Source organism: Sparus aurata, chromosome 20 (genome assembly GCF_900880675.1).
Source record: "Sparus aurata chromosome 20, fSpaAur1.1, whole genome shotgun sequence".
Classification (NCBI taxonomy): domain Eukaryota; kingdom Metazoa; phylum Chordata; class Actinopteri; order Spariformes; family Sparidae; genus Sparus; species Sparus aurata.
Genome location: NC_044206.1, coordinates 27,130,098 through 27,152,249, shown reverse-complemented (window position 1 = coordinate 27,152,249; position 22,152 = coordinate 27,130,098). Strand labels below are relative to the sequence as shown.

The following is a 22,152-nucleotide window of genomic DNA, read 5'->3' as shown; positions in this document are numbered from 1 at the left end:
GACAGGAGGGTATGTGAGTTTGTTGTTGAGAAACGAATTTTGGTTATCATAGTCTTTTTCTGAAGATTAGTCTTGAAAAGAGTGGTCGTCTTATAATCAGGGTGGTCCTATATTCGGGTCAATACGGTAGTTCGGGTGCTATGCACGTAGACTTAGCATTCATTTGGCTTAAGTTGTGCCAAAAACAGCATGTCTGCTGTACCCAAGCACCGCGGTGTGGAAATCAAGTCGAGGTTGTCAATCAATTTTTTCACCCATTGATTCCAAATCAATGCCGAAATGTCGTCCTCTACTGGTTGAATGAGACACACCTCTTTGTTCTGGATGTAAGTGCTTTTACTGTTTTTTCTTAATATTCGTTTGTTAAAATCATAATTTCTGTCATTGGGTTCAATATGTAGTCTGCATATAATTCAATACCTTCCTGCCGACATGTCCTATCACACTGGGTGAATAAGACACAAATCTTTGTATTCCCTTTTGATGCTTTTTCAGTTTTCTGTTAATTAATCATCATTTTTGTTAATGGGTTTCATGTATTAAGGCATTTTCTTTAATGGCTTCCAGGTCATGTGGAATTATCAGACTATCATGGATGATTCAGACAAAAACCCTTTGCTTGGATCTTAGCGCCTTTCATTTTTATACGAATATATTAATTGAAATATCAGCTTGTTGGTTTTTTACTAAGTTTCCAGGTCATGTGACCCATCGACTCACTTTACCACCTTACTGGTTAAATGTGACACACCTCTTTGTTTTGGATTTCACTTCTTCTTCTATTTCCTGGCAGTATTTAGTATGAAATGTCAGCAGTATGTGTCTCATTCAGTTGTCATTTTACTGCCAACACTGGTTAAAACTGATGTCACTGTGGTCTTCCAAGTCATTTAATGGGCAGGAAAACCTTTTGAATACGACCCAGTTGGCAGCAGTTGCTGTTATGTTGAAGATTCAGTGGAGTCGAGGTCAGAGAGAAAACGGCCTTCTCTTTGGTAGAAATCTCTTCTCATGTTTGTTTGTTTGGTGAATCTGGAGTTCTGAAGTCTTTCAGCCCACAGCGACAGAATGATGCACGAGTGCAGTTTAAAACACTCCGACAGAGCGATGACTCTCTTCTTACTCATCTGTGCTCACTCTCCCTTTCTCTTATCACTCCACACACACACACATAGAAACACACAGAAACACACACACACACAGAAACACACACATAATTAGGACAGGAGGTATAAAGAGCTTCCAGTGTCGTTAAATCTGCTCTGATTGGTAATTAGCCGAGCTGAGCAGGAAGGAAACTGATTTGGCACCTTAATCACACATCTGGAGATTTGAAATAAGTTGAAATAAAGCAGCAATGAGTGAAAACAGCTTTTTCCCCTGAAATATAACCTGCAATCATCCTCTCAGCAAACGTGTGAGAAATATCAACACTTCAGTGTCCTCTGGTTTCTTTTCATCAGAAGGTAATCTCTGCTCAGTCATCACAGTGAGAGCCACTTCACATTCACGTGTGATGACTCTCAGTGTGCTGACATGTCAAACGTCCTGATGCATCCAGCTGGAATGATCGAGAGTTATTTTGTCAAGCAAATAAAACAAACATTTTCTGGTTTCAGCTGGGGGATGCTGCTTTTCTTCCTGTTGTCTGCCAGTAAATTTGTACTGTTTTCTGACATTTTTAAACCGATCAATGAGATAAACTTCCACTGTAGTGAAGTAAACTGATGTGTTTTTACTCTTGACAGAGACGTGATGACAAAAACTGAGTCGTAATGACATGTTCAAGAGTTTAGAGCCACATGAAGATGCTGCGAAAGGTACGGGAGCTGATTTTTCTGATGTTTTGAATGTTTTGAATTGTGTGCTGTGAGATATGACCTGGGTCAGACTCGGTCTTTAAATCTGTGGGTTTGAATATTTGAGCGTGATTGGCGTTTTATTTCAGGGAGTTTAATGTATTCTGACCAAAAAAAAGATGTTTGCTTCTGCTAACACAGTTCCATTGATTTACTGTTTTTCACACTTTAGACTCTGAAAACTCTGTCATGATCAAAGTGGCACTAAAACGAAGCATCGGTACTCAGAAACAATGAAACACTACATCGGCGTACTCTCCTTCTCCTTCATTCACAGTGTTTCAAACTTGTTTTATCTCACGTTTCCAGAGTTTGGGCTCTTAATTTCTCCTGTAATAAATCTGATTTTTGCAGCCAGTTTTTTTTAGTGCAGCTTGGATTGCAGTTGCATCCTGGGTAATGTAGGCACCAGGTTTTGAAAACAATGCGTGGAATCAGACACTAGCTGATAGCTCTGGTTCTGCTTCATGGTTTGATTATTTGCTTTTAAACTGTCCGTAATGAGTCCAGCGGTGTTAGAGGAGCGCTAAACCTGCCGCCTACAATACCCACAATGCAACTCAGTCCGATGCATTATGAAATCTGCACTTCCTGGCTACTTCTGCTGTGAAGATCTCAAACACAAAATCAACTTGAAGTCTGGTAATTTAAATCTGTTGTGACACTAAATCAAAGGAACTGTGTTACAGACTCTGGTTCTGCTTGTGTTGGTGATGTTGGACCCAAACACGGGTTTGAAAAGTGCCGCGCTACCAACTCTGACAAGTTGGTTTGAATCGATTAGAAGTACTTTTGACGGTGGTTAGAAATGAAACTGGAGTGTTGTTCTGTCGTGTGGCGGTTCTCTGCTGGCATGTGGCAGCTTTTTTTCTCGTACTCATGTGAAGGACAGAATGTGTGTGTGTGTGTGTGTGTGTGTGTGTGTGTGTGTGTGTGTGTGTGATGCACTGCTGAGACATCATCTGTTTAATGTGAACACACTATGATTTACATTTGATTTACATTTAGATGGCTGCTGTTGCTGCTCTGTGGTTCTGCTGTGCTGTTGTTCAGTAATGATGGAAACACACGCTGAACAGCTTCACTACACTGCTGCACATTTCCCTCCGTGTGCCTCAAATTGATTTCCTTTGTCCGACGGTTGAGTTTAATCCTCCTCCTCCTTCTTCTTCTTCTTCTTCTTCTTCTTCTTCTTCTTCTTCTTCTTCTTCACTGCTGTTTGCTGCTCAGTTACTGGCTGGGTTGTCACATAATCATCTTTTCATTTTGATGTATTTTCTATCAGAGGCTTTAAGTGGCAGACTGTTAACGTTAGAGTCAGACTCTCCTGAGAGAAAATATTGTTGATGCAGTTTCACATTTTAAATACTGGATGGAGAGCGACTGAGTGAAAGAACACATGTGGAGACGGATGTTATTTTATTTTTTACGTGTAACTGCATTTCTGGCATGATGGCGACATTATTATGTTAAATATGAGAAATCTATTATCAGTTATTGTCGGTCTGACATGGACGATCTCTCTGCATCTTCTATTTGCAGAAGATTAACAGATAATTCTGTATTCTATTTATAGTTTCTCCTTGTAGTTTGTTTTTCGGTATAAAAAGCAGCTGCATGTCGAGCAGAGGGTGATTTAAAGGCGGATGCTGCAGGGACTCCATACCTCTTCTTAGCAAAATGAGCTAAACGCAGCCCCTTGTTAACCTGCCATCCCTCTACATCCCCCTCGAGGTCAGTAAAAGGCAGCCTGTGGTCAGCCCCTGCTCAGGAAACAACCGTATAGGTCGACTGTGAAAGCAGCTTATTGGTCTCATATTTACGAGTGTTGTCAGGCGGTTCTGAGCAACACGTGTTGAAATATGAAAATTATCAAGACTTTTATAAAATCTCGGACCAGCGGAAGCTCAGTTCAGCTGTGAATCACACAGGAAGTCTCCTGATGACATGAGGATGTAACGGCTGAGAGGAGACGTGATTCGATTACAGTTTGATTTTACAATACTGTAACGTGTGTGTGTGTGTGTGTGTGTGTTCACCGCCACAGACAGAGTTGCTGCATTGGTAATCACATTTTTATATACGTAGCTTGAGTTAGTGCACATTTCTTTGATGTGTGTGTGTGCCTCTGTGTGTGTGTCTGTATGTGTGCAGTAATGAATCTGCAGTTTCAGTAACTTGGCCATGTTCAACCTTCTGTCTGGCAGTCTCCATTTTATTATTTTTTCACTTGAATTTTTCCTTTAACAACCTCCAATGGCGTGATGATGGCTGTTGGAGGAAGTCGTGTGTGTGTGTGTGTGTGTGTGTGTGTGTGTGTGTGGCTGCAGCCAATCATGAAGGCAATCTTCGGAGCCTGTCTTTCCATCAGTACGACCATAAAAGTCGAGGCGGCTGTAAAACGGACTGACAGATTTAAGGGCTGCTGCGGCTGATTTTTTACTGCCGCCATCTTTGTTTTGGGCGCCCTGCTGCACTTCATAGACAAACACACACACACCACATTGTCATCATTGTTGAGGGCGGTCTGTGTTGTCCTCTTCAGTGTGACATCATTTAATTTTATTTTCACTCTCACTTCCACTCAGGATTAATCTTCCAACGCGACGCTGACAGTGAAATATTTCCCATGATTCTCAGTAACAGATGTCTTCGTTCTGGAGGGGGTTGTCTAATTACAGGATTGTAATATTGAGCAGGAACATCATCAGACAGACTCATACTGGGATACACATTTTATATTTTGAAATAGACCATTTGTGTCGAAGCAGGACTCATTACTTGGGAAGAGGGAGAACATTCACAAGCAGATTCTTTTCAGATGGGTGTACAAACAGCACAAACAGTCTGCCTCTATTGATCATTGATCTTTGGCAGATTGTTACATATTTTACCATCAACAAAGCTTTTATTGTGAAACATTATCAGGAACGTGGAAAACATGAGCTGTCGCTTCTGCCCGTTTGACTCCGTTGAATTCTTATTTCATTTATGAGGTTAAACTTGTGAAATTGGCGTTGTGAGAAATAAAAACATGATGCGTCACAGTTGTCCTGATGGACTGTAGTGCTGCTGTTGATATCACTCATGGCCTCATTATGTTCTGAGTCGACAGCCAGATGGGAAATTCGATGTCAGTGTTCCGGTGTGGTTTTAAGCCTCATACCAAACCCTTCAAGTTTAGAAGCGTTTTTGTTGTAATTGAAAAAGTGTGTCTTCTGGAGACTTGGATTACAGCAGACGAGTTGTGTGAAGTCGTTGCTGTGAAGCTCCAGAAACGTTTTGTAGACTACGAAACTTCGCCTGACTTTCTGTTGGCACTGGGAATGAGGAGACGAAGACTGAATTTGTAACTGTTTGGGTTACATGTTCCTTTTAAAGCAAGGGAAGAAAATGTGTCGTTGATAACATCTAACTGGGGTATACAGTGTCCGCTGTGTCCACCATCGTCCCTGCAGCATCCACAACCTGCTCGGAGGTTTGTGTGCCCGTTCACGGCTGCTTGCAGCTTTAATATGACGTTGTTTCACTCATTTCAGATGAGCTGTAGCCTTTAATACGCGTTCTCTCAACCCAGAGGTCAGCCTGTAAACATGTACACTAATGTAAACAGAACACATTAAGCTCCTATTACAGTCTGAAACACCACCATCAGCTGATTCCTAATACAACACACACACACACACACACACACACACACACACACACACACACACACACAAAAAAACACAGTATTTAGCTGGACAAGCTATCGCTGAGCTAATCACTGGCTGCTTTGTGTTGTTACACTAAAGAGATAATCTGCTGTTCTTTATCTGTCGTGGCAAATAATGGGATTTAGAAGGTCAGTCTGACAGAGTGACTAACACACACACACACACACACACACACACACACACACACACACACACACAGTTGCTGCAGTTGTCCAGAGGCAAAGCTTTCTGTTTTAATCCTGCATCTGTTGATCCCTACACTGTGTAGCTACATGCAGTATTAGTGCTGTGCGATATGGACAACATTTTATATCATGATATAGTTAATTTTATATCCCGGCTTGTCTTCAGTCATAGAAAAGATTAGATGTGTTCGAGTCGCTAGTAACAACTTGTTGGCGGTTCCCCCTTTTCAGCACAAATCTTCTTGGGGTTCTGCTTCTGTATCCGCGTCTGATGTAACGTTACTAGTAATGTTATTTTTCATCTTCCATTGCGCTCTCCTCCGTCTCCGCCATGCTGCGTTGCCTCTGTTTACTCCAGAGTGACCGGTGCCGGAAACGAGTCCTTGCGGGTGACGTAAAAATGCTACCACAAAGCAGTAGCGTTGCTGCAGTTACATTCGCTTTCATACAATAAACTTGTTTTGAACTCAAAATGTCAATATCCAACGGTTATTCCGACATTGAGTTGTGCTTTAGACGGCGTATTAAATTACAACCGTAGCGTACGTTAACATTAGTGTAGCAACAGTGCTAATCAAGTAGCCTACACGTTAAAATTATGATATAAATAACAGAGGGTTATATCCTACGGTAGACATTTTTATTACGCACTACGATATATATCGTAATATCGCACAGCTCTATGCAGTATGGCAATAAGACTGCAACTATTGATTATTCTGCTGATCAGTTTCTTAATTAATAGTTACATTTTTTTTGCCCCAAACACCAAATTTTCGTGTATTTTGAATTGAAACTGAACTGGAAGATGGCTGGCTTGGTTGGCAGAAGACGATTAGAAAACATGGAAGTCGAGGTTATTTGGGATCAGAACGCCAACATAACGTCTTCAGTATGGACTGAATGACCATGATGGCTCAACAGTCCCAAATATAGAAGCTTGTTTGACTGAGGAATGAAACTAGGAAAAGAAAGCGAGATGCAAACTTGGCTTAAAATCATTCGACATCTCCAACGATAGACGGCAATGTGCAACGGCAGAATTAGACCTTTTTAAAACCATTTTTTTAAATATAAAACTCTGGCTACTTTTACTCCAAATATCCTATTAAAACAAAAACGCTAACTGTCAACTATCAGGGTTCTCCCCAGACGGTGGAACAGCGGCGCTGCGCCGCTCTACCGCTCGGTCAGCGCCGCTATACTCCGCGCGTGACAGTGTCGAGCGTCCGTCCGTCCGTCCGTCCGTCCGTCCGTCCGTCCGCCGTCCCCCGGTTGACGGCTAGGAGCTCCCGGCTGACGGTGATGAGACCGGACAGACGGTGCGCCGCTATACTAAGAACTTCTGGGGAGAACCCTGACTATGTTCAGGTGTTGAACATCAGATAATTTTAGAGAACTGAAACAGTTCCGAAACATTTAGAGACATCCAAAGGTTTTATGACTTTATAAAAATAAACATGAAAAGGCTAAAATAATCCTCTGAGTTCCTTCTTTCACCTTACTGTCTGTCTGCTGCTGTCTCTCTTTTACTCCTCTCTCAATCTCTTTGTTCCTTGACCTCTTGAAGTCTCAGTCGCTGAGTGCTGCAGAAATCACCTTTGATCACCTTCATCCCAATTTAAGCCTCTTCATCCAACCACAGAGCCGGTCCACCGCCTCTGACCGAGCCACACCCCAATCACTGCAAACACTTATCCAATAAAACACTGGGCGAGAAGCTCTTTCATTAAGATAATAAAAGACACATGTTCAAGGCCCCCTCTTGTTTGGCTTAGCGCTGTGGATTAGGGCTGGATGAGAGGTGGTTACATCAGATCTTCGCTGTTTGAAAATGGACTTGAGGCCGGCGTTGTTAAGCCTGTTTTAAACCTGCAGCGCTCACTGGGATCGAGATTACATTCTGGGAAAATACACACATGCTCATCAACACAGGCCAGTCTTACTGAGAAAATATCTTCTAGGTATCAAGAACCTGTGTGTGTGTGTGTGTGTGTGTGCAAAAGTTGTGTGTGTGTGCAAAAGTTGTGTGTGTAGTCACATGAATACACAATCATGGTGTGTCCTGCCGTTATTAGTGGTGATGAGTCACCTAAAAGCCTCCGAGTGTTGCAGGCAGATGAACAGAAGCCGGTCGAAAAAACCCTTTTCAAGTTCAAAGACAAACTTTGTGACCCGGGTCAGAAGCTGCACAGGGAAAAAAATCATCGACCTCTCTCAGCACTTCCTGGTCACAGCTAACAGGAAGTGTAATCAGACGGCAGTGACCTGTGCGGTTTTCCTTTCATTTAGTTCTGGGTTGTGTTGGTGCACTCACTGCAGCCTGATCCCTCAACAAATCCTCCGTACTTTCTTTTACTAGAAAACAACAACTTTCTTCTCCCAGTCCTTCCCAGTTAGACAGCTATTCAGATGGGTATCACAATACCGTCCCTTAACAATGTTCTGATCAGTGCTACTCTCTATAATTTGGTGAAAAAAAATAAGGACAGGAAAAGACATGATAAGATTCAACAGTAGTTTCAACTCTCACAAAATCTAATGTTCTCTACATTGTTATCGTGGCCAAACAAATTCACAGTAACGAAATTATATCAGGCTCACAATTAAATCCATCTTTTACTTTTGTTTGCTGTAAATTTGGTGATTAAATTACCTTCAGAATAAAAGTGTAGAGAGGGAGAGTCTGTAACCATAACTGCAGAAAAATAAAGCGTATTAAAGGAGCATTTACACTCAGTCACATGTGAAAAGGCAACCGGGTGGACTGAACAAAGATGCTTAAAGCTGAAATTTTCTTTGATTATTCACACAGTATTATCATATGTGTGATATAACTGCCGTGTCAATATTTACATTTTTAATATACAGAACGCCCCTGATTTTAATATTAAATTATGAATTGTTTTTTGCAGAAATAAAAAGTTGTGTAGGGTTAACCACATTTATACTCCTGACTAATAAGAGCTCCATCTCTTGCAACATCCACACCTCTTCAAACAAACCTCCAACACCCTGAAGAAATCAAATACGCACTGTGGTTATACTGAGCTGCCCAGTATAACCACAGTGGTGCTGAGCAGCTGGTTAGTGCCTTGCTCCAGGGTACCTGAGTGGTGCTGGTGAGGGAGGAGTTAGTGTTGCTCGACCTGCGACCCTCCGTATGTGTATTTGTTTTGAGTAACAAGCGTGCTCACACACCGATGGTGCGTCTTTGAGAGATTGTTTGCTGACAGCCGTATCATTTTTTGATGAATTTCACACAGAATGTGGGTCGGGTCTGTGGTTGTCTGTCGATGTAGCTCTCTCTTCGACTCATGTATTGGTTTTCTGATACGTTTCTAGTTAATCTTCTCACTCGGGGTCGATTTCCTTCGGCAGGCTACAGGACACTTTTCTCCATCCATCACTTTTGTATTGTGGGGTGTAACAGACACGAGAGGCTTCAGCGGCTTGGCCTGAGGATTTGTTTATAGTGCAGTTAAGCTGATGGAGTTTAAACGGGGTGAACAGAGAGTTGCCTAACTCCTCAGACCAAGTTGTTATCATGCTGCAAGCTCACTTCTTCTCGGCCCGATGCATCCAGAACCACGGCATTCAGAGAGGCTCGTTAGGTAATGTTTTCCATCCAAAGCACAGGAGAAAGACGGACCCCAGGGTGACGGAATAATCTGCATGCCAACACAAACACATAAAAGACAGAAGAGAGGAGGACAATAAAAAGGAAAGAAAAAACACTTTTATGTTATTTCCCACGATGCTGTGTGAATTTTTAAGTGCAGGTCGGAGCGGCACGTTTCCGCAGGGCAGACTTGTTCTAGCTTTCAACACAACACCGTGTGTTAGAAGTCAACCCTCGCTCCGCCCGGCTGCAGCGATACCTGACTGAGCCTGCTTAGCATCGCAGAACAGACGGGGAGCGCCGCCGAGAAACCAAACTCATGTCGAACGCACAAATGTGTCTGAGCCAATGCACAAGCAGGCGTTCATGTGTCGTGTGTTTGTGTGTGTTAGCAAAAGCTGATGTTGATGCTTCCATGGATGTTTATTCAGGCGTGTGTGTTTCTATGCTTGTGCGCATTTTTCTAGATGTAGGGGAGATAATGTGCATTTGTATGGAAGGAAAACATCGTATCTGCAAAGAGCCTCAGATTCAGCCTCCGTGTAGGGAGACAGAAGAGAATATCATCAGTTGAGCCCGACAGATACTCGATTGTTTCGGGGCTGTTGCCGACATTAAGGAGTTAGAAATTCTGTTTCTGCTGCAAGAAAAACAGAAACACAACCCATTAACGCCAGAGTGAGAAAATGAGTCCTGACGGGGAGGATAGAACAGATCGGCTCGCGGGTATTTATTTGTGTAATTGTGTTTTTAATTCTTGTGTTAACATAAACATTATGACCTGTGTGAATATAACCACTTCATAAAGGCAAGCTAAAGAGGATGAATTCAACCTTCTAGTGCCACAACTTTTGATAAAAAAAAAACAAACTGGACAGGTTGTTAAAGATTATTAATAGTTATTGATGGTGATAGACATGAAACATTCCTCAGAATGTTCATTAATTGTTTATTTCACAGTTTCTCCCAGATGTTTGTTAGTTGTGTAGCTATGTAGTTAAATTGTTTTGTTTTGTGTGTTAAATTAGTTAGGGTTTGGGTAAGGGTTATGTTTTTGACTTTGAGTCGGCACCGGGGCTTTTATTTTGAAAGTTGACAGGATGTACTATGCCGTTCCACTGTCTGACCTCCTGACTGGCTGAATGTGCTCGGTGATTGATTGAAATGTTTATCTTTAATATGTAAAGAAGAAGAAATGACGGACAAGAATAATAGTTTAACAAAAAACATACAAATAAAAAAGAAGCAAATATGATATTTACGAATTATTACGAATGAAAAGAAGTGGTCCAAAATAGAGACCGTCTTCTGGGACGCTGCTGAAACGTGTTTCCAGTGACTGTATCGTGACGTGGCGTGGCGTGTGGAAACTGGAGGTTACTGATTGATTAAAACACAAGGAGCTAATTAGTTAAACAAACATACGGGGGTGCATTGTATAACATCTGAGATGAAGCATCTTAACACCAACGGAGTTAAATTTATTGGATCACACTTTATTTTACAGGTGATAATGACATTGTTGGCGCACAGAGACTTGAACATGTTTGTCTGGGAGCTGTTGGTGTGTTCTGGTGTATGTATGGTGTTCTGGGCTGTCAGTGTTGCACCACCAGAGGACTGAAAGATGAAACCGGCAGCCAAATTATGAGGAAGAATTGATCTCTTTCTCCGAGCAGCACTCAAAAAGAAAAAAAAAAAAAGGCCACTTACGGCTCGGCTTCATGAATAATGTTCAGACGATGTTAAATCAGTCGGCTTCATCTTCAGTCCTGTATGATATATAAACAACACGCAGAGGAGGGCTTCAGTTTTTCATAAGTCTGCATCCAGTTTGTTAAAGGTTGAAGGATGTGTTTTAGAGAGTGACACAGGAAACGTTAGCCCTGTAAACTCGCCTTGGACTGCATGTTTGCCAGCAAGGACACAGTCACCTCTTTAACACGACAGCATTTCTTCGCAGTATGTGTCGGATAAATGGATTTAATATATGCTGCAAGAGGAAAAACCTTTCAGTCTGCTACTTGAGGAAATTCAAAAGAAGTGACATGAGTTCAGAAGTGTTTATGCCTTTTTAACAGCATCTAAGAATCCTTTTGATTCATAAAACACACACAGTGTGACCGAGCAACCACTGAGAAAATGTTTCCTAAATGCTGTTTGTCATTCTGTGGATGGTCCAGGATGGTTCAGGAAATATTCAGATGAGATTCACCAATTCAGAAGTCAGAGGAGTTCTTCTCGGCGCTTCTGGCTGCTCGCAAGTGTTTGCATGAATAATCTTGTTGTACATTTTACAGCTAAAGCTTCATCCTGCAATAGAAATCATGGGCCTACTTGTGTCTTTTATTTGGATAGCGAAACAGGGAAGAGGGACATTTGAGTGCTGAATATCCATGAATGTGCTGACCACATTCCTGCTCCTCAGAGGACGAGCCCTTTTGTCTTTGAGTGCCACCCTCGAGAAAATCTGCACTACAGGGAAGTCTGCAAGAATAGTTACATCAGCTGTTTGTTCTGCATGCGAGTTTACATTCTTGACCCTGGAAAAAGAAGTCTTGTTGATTTAGTGGAGTTAAATCTCCATGACGACTGAGCAAACTCCAGCCTGTGATGAGGACCTTGAGGTGCACATGACGGCTTGTTGAAAATAACACGTGTAAGTTATTTGTTCTCGGCGACACTTTGTGCTTTAATTTGACTCGTTAAAACACAAACAGGTTGGAACGTTATTATAAAAGTCTCCTCAAAGAAAGCCAAGAAACCTTGTGAAACTCTGCTCTACCCATAAAATATACTTTTAATTCAATATATACACACAATGCACATTCTCACCTTCCTCATGCAGTTGCACCAGCTCTTCCCCGTGTCTCACTCAGCCCAAGGCTTTACAAGTCCTTCAGCCTGCTCCGTTTACATCCAAAAGGGATGAAAGCTTCCAGCCGGATTCAGCTGCTCGGTCTCCTGGAGAGAGAACCTTGTCCTCATAAATCTGTACAGCCGCGGTATTCTAAAGAATAATTTGCTCATCGTTCTGTTCAGTGTGGCTCCCTCCACCTGTGTCTACCTCCTCCCTGTTCCCCTCTCATAGAAAGTGAAGCTTTGAAACTGTTTGACAAACTCTGACAATTCTCTTCTATTTGAGAAGTTCAGTGATTTTTAAGTCGTCTGGGAAACTCTCCCAAAGTGCCGGCTCATTTCCTCCCTGCTGGCTCCAGCCGTCCTCTTACATTCACAGAAGACAAAGCAAACCGTGGAAACCTCCTCCGTCTGCGTGTGAATCGCTCAATAAGCGAGACAGAGGATGCCTCAAACACACCTCGTAGACCGCAGACCATCTTTTACCTCTTTGCTTTAAGGCTGCAGGAGCTCACATCTTCATTGTGTCTCTCAGAGGCAAAGAATTTCCGATTTTCTTTGTTAAAAACTGACAGTGGCATTTCTGCCGCTCTCAAGGACACAGAGACTCATGAAACTTGTTAAACACCTAAATGATCATGAAAACTTTGAGGAGCCGTATGAAAAACAGCTCCAGCTGGAGTGTAGCCGACATACGAGGCTGCTTGGTGTGCCGAGGGCTTCCTTTGTGTCAGGATTTTAAACTTCTTTTCATTCTGCTGACAGGCAATCAGATCCAAAACTATTAGAAATGCCCCAGGTGATGGTAGTCCCAGCTCACAGCTAAACCTTCACACACAAACCTTCATAAGTGCTGATGGAGAATCTAAAGCTTGTAATAAATTACACATTTCTCTTCCTTTCCCTCTCTTCTGTCTTCTGTCTTAATTACTTAAGTAACTGATCTGTCGGATACAAACTCTTATTAATGTGCAGACGACTCTGATGAGTCCTGAGCGTCACAGCAGAGCCAGTGTAGGAAAGAAAAAGTCATTAGTTTGTCTCATGTCAATGAAGTCGGTACTCTCAGTTAATTAAACCAAGCAGTTCATTACACACTGTGTGCGTGTGTGTGTGTGTGTGTGTGTGTGTGTGTGTGTGTGTGGTACAGGTCAGTATCTTGGCTCACACACAGATGAAATGAAATGAGGAGAGGAAGGAGGACAGGAAATATTTCTCCTCGACTGTGGAAATGAAGCTCTCCAACTGTAAAATTAAATCTTCTGTATGGGAACGTTGTTTATAAAAGCTAACAAACAAAAACAAATTAGAGTGTTGTTTGAGATTCATTACTAACTATCCAAGTGTGAGAGCTCGACAGAGTCATTAAAGCTCCTCAGAGATGATATTCCAGCTCCTGTTTTCGAAGCATCTCACTCCCCAACTTATTACAGTGTTTTCTGGTGTTCTGGTGTTCAGTGTTTTAAGATGCTGCAGGCAGGCGCGTCGTTAGACCTGGGCTGGATGTTTTGCACTCCTAGCGACGCCCCTGGCTGCAGGGTTCATCCACCTCCACCTCAAGCTCCAACTGAGAAACACTAAGTCAGACTGATTGAACTGTTTGAACCTGGTCAGTGACGGAGAACACTTGCTGTCTCTGTTCCACCAAGAAGGAATCATAAAAACGTGCTCAGACATGAGAAGATAGACGACTCGGTGAGAGGCATCACTTTAACTAATATACCATCTTCTTCTTTGATTTCTGTCACTTCTTCATCTTTATCTTCTTCTTCTTTATCTTCTTTATCTTCCTCTTCTTCTTCTTTTGTCACTTCTTCCCTGTTGTACTGACCCCTGACTTCTTTTTTATCAGTATTAACTGGATAAATTCACTAACTTAGATCTTGCTGAATAAATGATACGCTGCACCTCTTTAAGAACAAAGATGAATACCCTGTTGCATGGAAGACATCAGTTCCGGTTAAGTAAAGTGTGATATATTGTCATTCATTAATTGTTTATACACCAGCCTACTCTACATTATATTTTCTACAGTTTATTGTTCAATGTATATCTTGTCCTCAGTTAATTACAAACTCTCTCGTTTGTTGCTTCCAATATTTACATTATGTGGACTTAAATCATTTGACTGGACGTTCAGTGTCTTCTGTCAGAACAGCTGCTCTGATTCATGCAGCAAATAGAATAAAGGTGGATTCTCTAAATCCGTCCGTGTGTAAACTGTAGTCAGACATGTGTCGTGCTGCTGTGTGCTGAGGAAGGCTCAGACTCTTTTTATGGTCTTTCTGACTTTCCTCCAGCTTTATGAGTCCTGAAATGGGCTGTCTGTTCCCATCTCCTCACTCAGGTGTCCTTTATGTCTCTCTGCACCTTCACCGCCTGTCACAATTTATGGCAGATGTCTTGTTTGTCCATGTAGCACTCACAAGTCTGGTGATAAATGTCTGCATGTTGAAGTGTTCTTCCTCTTCCCTCCTCTGAAGGTTTGAGTGAATATTTAGGGTGAAGAGATGCAGACAGATGTGCTCTCACCTCTGTATTCTGCAGTGTTTGATTCACTTTTTCACCTTGCTTATGACTGACTGACAGACATTAATCTCTCTGTTTTACTGATAAGAAAGACGACACTGGAAAACCAACAAAACTTTTATTTTCTTGTCAGGTGTGAAAGAGATTTAAACCTTAGAGAGACAAAGACATGTTCTTTTCATTATGTCTTTTGAAACTGGAGGGATGTTTCTCCCTGGTTGTTGGTTGAACAGAGTAATGAACAGAGACAACACGTATTCATAGTCTTTTATTTCTCAGACTACACGACAGGCCTCCATTAATCCTGCCAGAAGCTGTGATGCTCTAAATTACTCAAATTGTGCGTTTCCTTTCCTTTTTCTCAGGATCTCAGGTTGCTGGTTGTTTCACTTCTGAAAGTCATTTTCCAACAATGTAGTGCGTCAGTGCTTTAACAGCTGACAACATGTCCTCCACACTTAATGATGAAATAAGTTGTTGCCTTCTGAAATAACACATTCAGGATCAGACATTGTTTTTCTTGTTCTGCCGCCTCTGTGTTGAAGGTTTGTAATCTATGTCATCGATGACATAAATATGTAGATGTGCATGACCTGCGTCGACAAGCTGCCCACCTTCACAGAAATGTACCTGCATGTCGAACTGCAAGATATGTGTTGGTCCGATTGGTACCATCTGATTGTCCGGCTTCTCCTCCAGTGCTTAGCGGTGATGATAACACAGGAGATTATGACTTACGTTATCCGTGGCTGCGGTCCTCCTGACCTGTTACACGTTTCAAGTATTTCCTTTGCCCAAATACATTTTCCATTTTTTGAGTTTTCTTCTCAAGATAACACTCAGCAAACCTCTTTTGTTCTGTTTTGATAGAGACCCCTAGTGGCAGATATTACATCCTGTTCATGTTATTCTGGATCCTTCTTTAATGCACTTCATAGAGAGAAAACACAACCAGTTATGGAAAGTTGAGGAAGTAATTTAGAAACTAACCGTATTTTTTTTTTTCTGTGTATGATCTTGTCATATATGTTATCATTTTGCAACAGCAGAAAGCTGTGGTCATATGTTGTTCCCTTAATGAGTATTTGTGTTGCTCTCTCAAAATGAAAATTATAAAGACAGTAAAAAAAAAAAGAAAGAAGAAACTTACGGTATATCTGTAGAAAAGATATCTGTAATGTAAAGTACATTTGGTAAATTGGCTGAAATATTTAGATTAGTGATTTTTGTGTAAAATGTTTTACTGCAGTTGGAGACCAATTAAAAGCCACTTCTGTGCCCGGCAGTGGAGACATTAAGTATTTTAGTTGGTTAATTGAAGGTTTTCCTCAGAGTTTTGACTTTTTCTGTTGAGTCTATTTCCACACAGAGGCGATAACAGAAACATGATGCTGCTGTGTGCACAGTGTTTGTGGATGATGGAGGTGAGAACTGAAGTCAGACTCAGATGGAAAGAGGTAGAAAATAACAAGTACAGATATCTGTGCAGGGTTGATTCACTGCGGGTGGAGGTCAGGGAGAAACTGATGGAGAAGGTGAAGCAGAGCGTCGGAAGGCCGAGCTTCACGTCCAGCCGTCAGGATTTCTTGATTGCGGAGAAGCGAGGCGAGTCACGATGAAGAGTTTGTGTTATTTAGAGCTGACCTCAGCAGCAGAGGAGTCAGACTGAACGCTGAAGCACTCTTCATCCACACCAAAGACAGTTTTACTCATGGCAGAGGTCATCCCCACACTCAGACAAGAGTGTCTCTCATTTGTGATATTAAAGCTGTTACACCTCAAAGACCTTTTTCAAACTGTGATGATGAAGGTTGAAGCAGCACCAACAGCAACACTGAACCTCCTGTAGTTCTTATAAAAGACCTCGGGGTGGAAATTCACATGTAACAGTTCCTAAAGCGAAGTCTTCTATTCTGCAGGATTCATGGTTTCTCTCCGTGAAGATAATTTAACCTTTTTTTTTGGGAATAAATATAGGGAATTTCCACATGATTCTGAAACATTATTCTGACTATATCTACGTACGGAAGGATGAATAAGCAGAAGCAGTTCATGAATAAACAACACAAAAAAGCCGAGTGATAAAGCCTGCCGAAGAAGTCCACTGGGACCAATTAGAATGATTATCCAGGAAAAGTTGTTGAATTTATTTTGATGCTTTCCACATTGATTTTACATTTATTTGGCCCGTGTGCTTAAAAAGGATCCCACATGCACGACACCGAGGCAGGTTTACAGAGCAGGAAGCAGAGAGCTTTAATGAAGTATGGCTGAAATCCAAAGAACAGAAAGCTGATGAGGATCCAACAAGAACAGACAAATAAAAAAACAGATAAACCAACAAAGAGTGAAGAGAAAACACAGACTTTGATACGCTAATTAACAAATCAAACACAGGTAAAGACAGGAAACAAAGACAGGACATGTTTGGCAAAATATGATGAGAAAATGACATTAGACAATGCCCAAAGTTTATAATGAGATAACCTGTGAAAAAGCACCAAAAACTAAACTGTTTTAATGTTAAAATAATTTAAATCCAGTCATCATCTCCCCCCTCCGTGCTGATGTGAAGTCAGGGGAAGTCTCTTGGTGGAGGTATGCGCTCTACTTCTTCTTGTTTTCATATGTCAATACTTGCAATGATATATTTATACATTTTGCAGTTATTTGTTTGCGATAAATAATCATTTATAAACCCTGAACCCACACATCAACCACCACAAGTAAATTATAATAATCCTTCACTGCTCCTACCACAGACTTCTTAAATTATGCTAATTATCACATCAATAAATTGCCTGGAAAACCTGTTTATTAGAATATCCATGTATCACAGAGTGTGTAACCAGGCTGTGCAGGCCCACACAGTCTGCACTGTGGTGGCAGGCAGCCAGCCAGCCTCGCTGTGGAAGTCAAACTCCTCTAAATTGTCTGGGAAAACAGTGAAAGTGGTCCTGGGAGTTTGGGAATTATCATCCACAGTGGCAGACAAAAATGTTTTTGTCTCAGCTGCAAGAAAAACGCAGATTTACTTCATCAAAAGTTTGACCCTGAACTCCAAAAACAAAGTATTCTGACTTCATCACTACGGGTCCCTGGAGTGGCCAAAATTACTGCTGAACAGCTTGAAGAGCTGCGCTGCAAAATGAGAAAACGCCTGGAGAATAAAAGCGAGGTTTCTCTCACTCCCCTCCTCACAAGATGAGAAGCGACAGTCGGGCTTCATTAGAGAGTATCTGCCTCCGTCAGATGTTTGAAGAGCGGTGACATTGTGTAAGTTCTCCTGTCAGAGGTATCGTCACATCACCCCTCTGTGATATCCCTCCCAGTCGTGGCCTCATAAAAAAAGGCAGAGGCTTGAATATTTCTCTCCTCTCAGATGTGAACCGCTCTCTGGTGGCTGAGTTTTAACCGTCAGGTGTGGGAGTAACACCTCTGTAATGAGCTGAAACCAGTTAAAAGGCTTTCATAACTGTTTTTTAATACGAGCGTCAGCTGTGGGAGTGAGTCATCACATCTCTGTCTTGTTTCGCTTCATCAAAAGGGATCCTTTGATTGTCAGATGTAATTACGCCAAATTGTTGGTAAGATTAGTGCGATCACATATTCTGCAAGACAACATGAAGAGTATGACGATGTTTTGTCCCGGCGAGGTTTAATCTCCCCATATTGAAATTCTTTCGACACTTTGAATACTTTTATTTTCCCCTCAGGTTCCTTCAGTTTGAGACTTTTATTCTCTATCTCATTGTTGCAGCACTTCAGTGAAGATTAGATTGAAACCCAAGAGGCTGCGTTCTTCATCCCTTCATCATTAAAGGAACAGTCCACCCGAACATGAAACTACAGTCTCTATCAAAACATTTCTGGAGCTTCACAGTAAAACAGAGTTGCAGCATTCTCCTAAACAACTGAAGTAGCTGGAGACAACAAACTGCAAACAGCTCGTCAGCTGATGACTGTGATCACAGCAGACGAGCTGTTTGGAGAGACATCTGATGTTTCTCTGTTTTAAATCAAGTCTCAGCTGCTTCAGTTGTTTAGCAAAATGCTGCAACTCTTTATATCATCAGGAGGAGGAGAGGAGGACTTTATATCCTCAGGAGGAGGAGAGGAGGACTTTATATCATCAGGAGGAGGAGAGGAGGACTTTATATCATCAGGAGGAGGAGAGGAGGACTTTATATCATCAGGAGGAGGAGAGGAGGACTTTATATCATCAGGAGGAGGAGAGGAGGACTTTATATCATCAGGAGGAGGAGAGGAGGACTTTATATCATCAGGAGGAGGAGAGGAGGACTTTATATCATCAGGAGGAGAGGAGGACTTTATATCATCAGGAGGAGAGAGGAGGACTTTATATCATCAGGAGGAGAGGAGGACTTTATATCATCAGGAGGAGAGGAGGACTTTATATCATCAGGAGGAGAGGAGGACTTTATATCATCAGGAGTGAGGAGAGGAGGACTTTTATATCATCAGGATGGAGAGGAGGGAGACTTTATATCATCAGGAGGAGAGGAGGACGTTATATCATCAGGAGGAGGGAGAGGAGGGACTTTATATCATCAGGAGAGGAGAGGAGTGGACTTTATATCATCAGGAGGAGAGGAGGACTTTATATCATCAGGAGGAGGAGAGGAGGACTTTATATCATCAGGAGGGAGGAGAGGAGGACTTTATACCATCAGGAGTGAGAGGAGGACTTTAGCTCATCAGGAGGATGAGGAGTGACTTTCAGGGGAGGAGAGAGGACTTTATATCAGCAGGAGGAGGGAGAGGAGGACTTTATATTGATTATCATCAGGAGGAGGAGGAGGGAGGAGGCTTTATATCATCAGGAGGAGAGGAGGACTTTTATATCATCAGGAGGAGAGGAGGACTTCTATATCATCAGGAGGAGGAAGGGGACTTTATATCATCAGGAGGAGGAGAGGAGGAACTTTATATCATCAGGAGAGGAGAGGAGGACTTTATATCATCAGGAGGAGAGGAGGACTTTATATCATCAGGAGGAGGAGGAGGAGGACTTTATATCATCAGGAGGAGGAGAGGAGGACTTTATATCATCAGGAGGAGAGGAGGACTTTATATCATCAGGAGGAGAGGAGGACTTTATATCATCAGGAGGAGAGGAGGACTTTATATCATCAGGAGGAGGAGAGGAGGACTTTATATCATCAGGAGGAGGAGAGGAGGACTTATATCATCAGGAGGAGGAGAGGAGGACTTTATATCATCAGGAGGAGGAGAGGAGGACTTTATATCATCAGGAGGAGAGGAGGGAGGACTTTATATCATCAGGAGGAGAGAGGAGGACTTTATATCATCAGGAGGAGGAGAGGAGGACTTTATATCATCAGGAGGAGAGAGGAGGACTTTATATCATCAGGAGGAGAGGAGGACTTTATATCATCAGGAGGAGGAGGAGGAGGACTTTATATCATCAGGAGGAGAGAGGAGGACTTTATATCATCAGGAGGAGGAGAGGAGGACTTTATATCATCAGGAGGAGGAGAGGAGGACTTTATATCATCAGGAGGAGAGGAGGACTTTATATCATCAGGAGGAGGAGAGGATGAGTGGATTTTTGCCTGAACTGTTCCTATTTTATTATTTTACATATATTTACCCTAACCTGTAGTATTTATTTTTTTAACTTAGGAAACTATAATGTATTTTTACAGTGATAAACAATCTTGAAAAGACATGCAACTTTAGTAGCACAGCAAATATGTGCAGTATGAAATATGTCACAAAGAACTACAATGTGTGGAAAATCCTCCTGGAGCTGAGGTCGACTCAAACACAGGCACAGAGCAGTTTATGGAGCAAACATGGCCGTCACATCCAGCATGTTCGTGATGAATGGCCGGGCATCACAGCAGCTGCTTGGACAGATATTTGTCTTCTTCTGCCCGCTGCACGGATGTGAGGGCTGGACGCCGCTCGCACACCTCCCAAACACCTCTGATCCAGCCGCTGACACGGCGAGCAGAGCTGACAGAGAGCTGGACCCGACAAAAACACATCCAGCTGCACTGAAACTACTCAGAAACAACAGCCGCACCACAAACTGTCAGAGTCAGTGCTGGTGTTCTGTTGCCATCAGTTAGAGCTGCAGCCATTAACTGTTAATCTAGTGAATTCATCAACTACTGTTCTGATTAGGGGTGTCAACGTCTACACGTGTAAACGGACACACGGATAACAAATCATAACCGTTTAGAAAAATCAATAACCGTTTACACGTCTTTTTTTTTCCTCCTCCTCCTCCTCGTTCATTTCTCATCAATATATATACTATTCAGGGTTTCCTCTACATGTAATTTACTGTGGCGCACCGCCACGGCAAAATAAAAGCCGCCACACCTTAAAAATTCAGGCATAAATATATCTAGTGGAAATATTTTACCGTCATCTTCCACCACAGTCTTTGACGTTAACTAGCATGTTGGATATTTAGCTTGATAATTGGCTAGAGGATTAAAATGGTCACTTAGAGCAGAGTCCTGCACGGGTCACCGCATCCGACCCGTTATCCGACAGTAGCACAGATTACATTCCGTACCAGAGCCGACCCGCTATAAATTAATACCGACGGCCGAAGGAAAATTGGACGGACGCAATTTTTAAAAGTGAAAGTAAGATAATGTTGCCTGAAAGCTTCAGATAATAACATTAACTAACTATACACTTAAATGTTCCCACTAGTGCAGTTATCCGCATACATAATAGATGAATGGGGCACAATGTTTCGTTGATATAAAAAAAACAAAAAAAACCCGCAGCCACAGCCAGTGTCGCGTCACGTCACTTCAAGTTGACTGGGGGACACGATGGCGGCGGTCAACAAGCGGAGCAATGTGTGTTTTTTTAACAAACTAATCAAGTTGAGTGTAGGCTATGTCAGGCAAAGTTGGCTTACAACAACAGCACGGGATCCATGCTAAACCACCTGCGATGGAAACACCCGAACAAGTTGGAGGGAGAGACTGCTGCTGGCATCGGTGCCACCGCAACTGCGATAGAAAGAGATCATAAATCTCCGACGTGTAACCGGGTACACGTCGGTTAGAAGCCCCGTTTACACGTGTAGAACAAATTGTAAACGTTGACACCCCTAGTTCTGATAATGGATCAGTCAGACTTGCACCTCATCTGAAGTGGGTGCACGAGCTCGTCTGCACGTCGAGGTGTAAATAACATCTAATCATCTGCAGTGCTTGTGTTATACTGGACGAGCTGTTTGTTTTTCGCTGTGAAACTTGTTCTATCCTACCTGCTGGATGACCACACGTGATACACCTTTCCAAAAGAACCGTCTGAAGCTTTACTTTCCACATTGAGCGACACAGTCCTTTACAGCTGGATTTCAA

The 22,152-nt window shown here is 42.2% G+C and overlaps 1 long non-coding RNA gene across 6 annotated transcripts in view; it reads left to right on the top strand.

Moving 5' to 3' along the window:
- LOC115571359 (uncharacterized) overlaps nucleotides 1-22,152 on the top strand; it is a 64,990-nt gene that overhangs the window by 982 nt on the left and 41,856 nt on the right. For 3 of the 6 annotated variants that reach the window (XR_003981913.1, XR_003981908.1, XR_003981910.1), the window contains exon 2: nucleotides 1,749-1,820. This is a non-coding gene — a long non-coding RNA (uncharacterized LOC115571359). Of the gene's footprint in view, nucleotides 1-1,748; nucleotides 1,821-13,391; nucleotides 13,526-13,708; nucleotides 13,937-16,259; nucleotides 16,481-22,152 lie in introns of those variants that run through there. The other 3 variants (XR_003981911.1, XR_003981912.1, XR_003981909.1) reach the window with 3 other exon arrangements.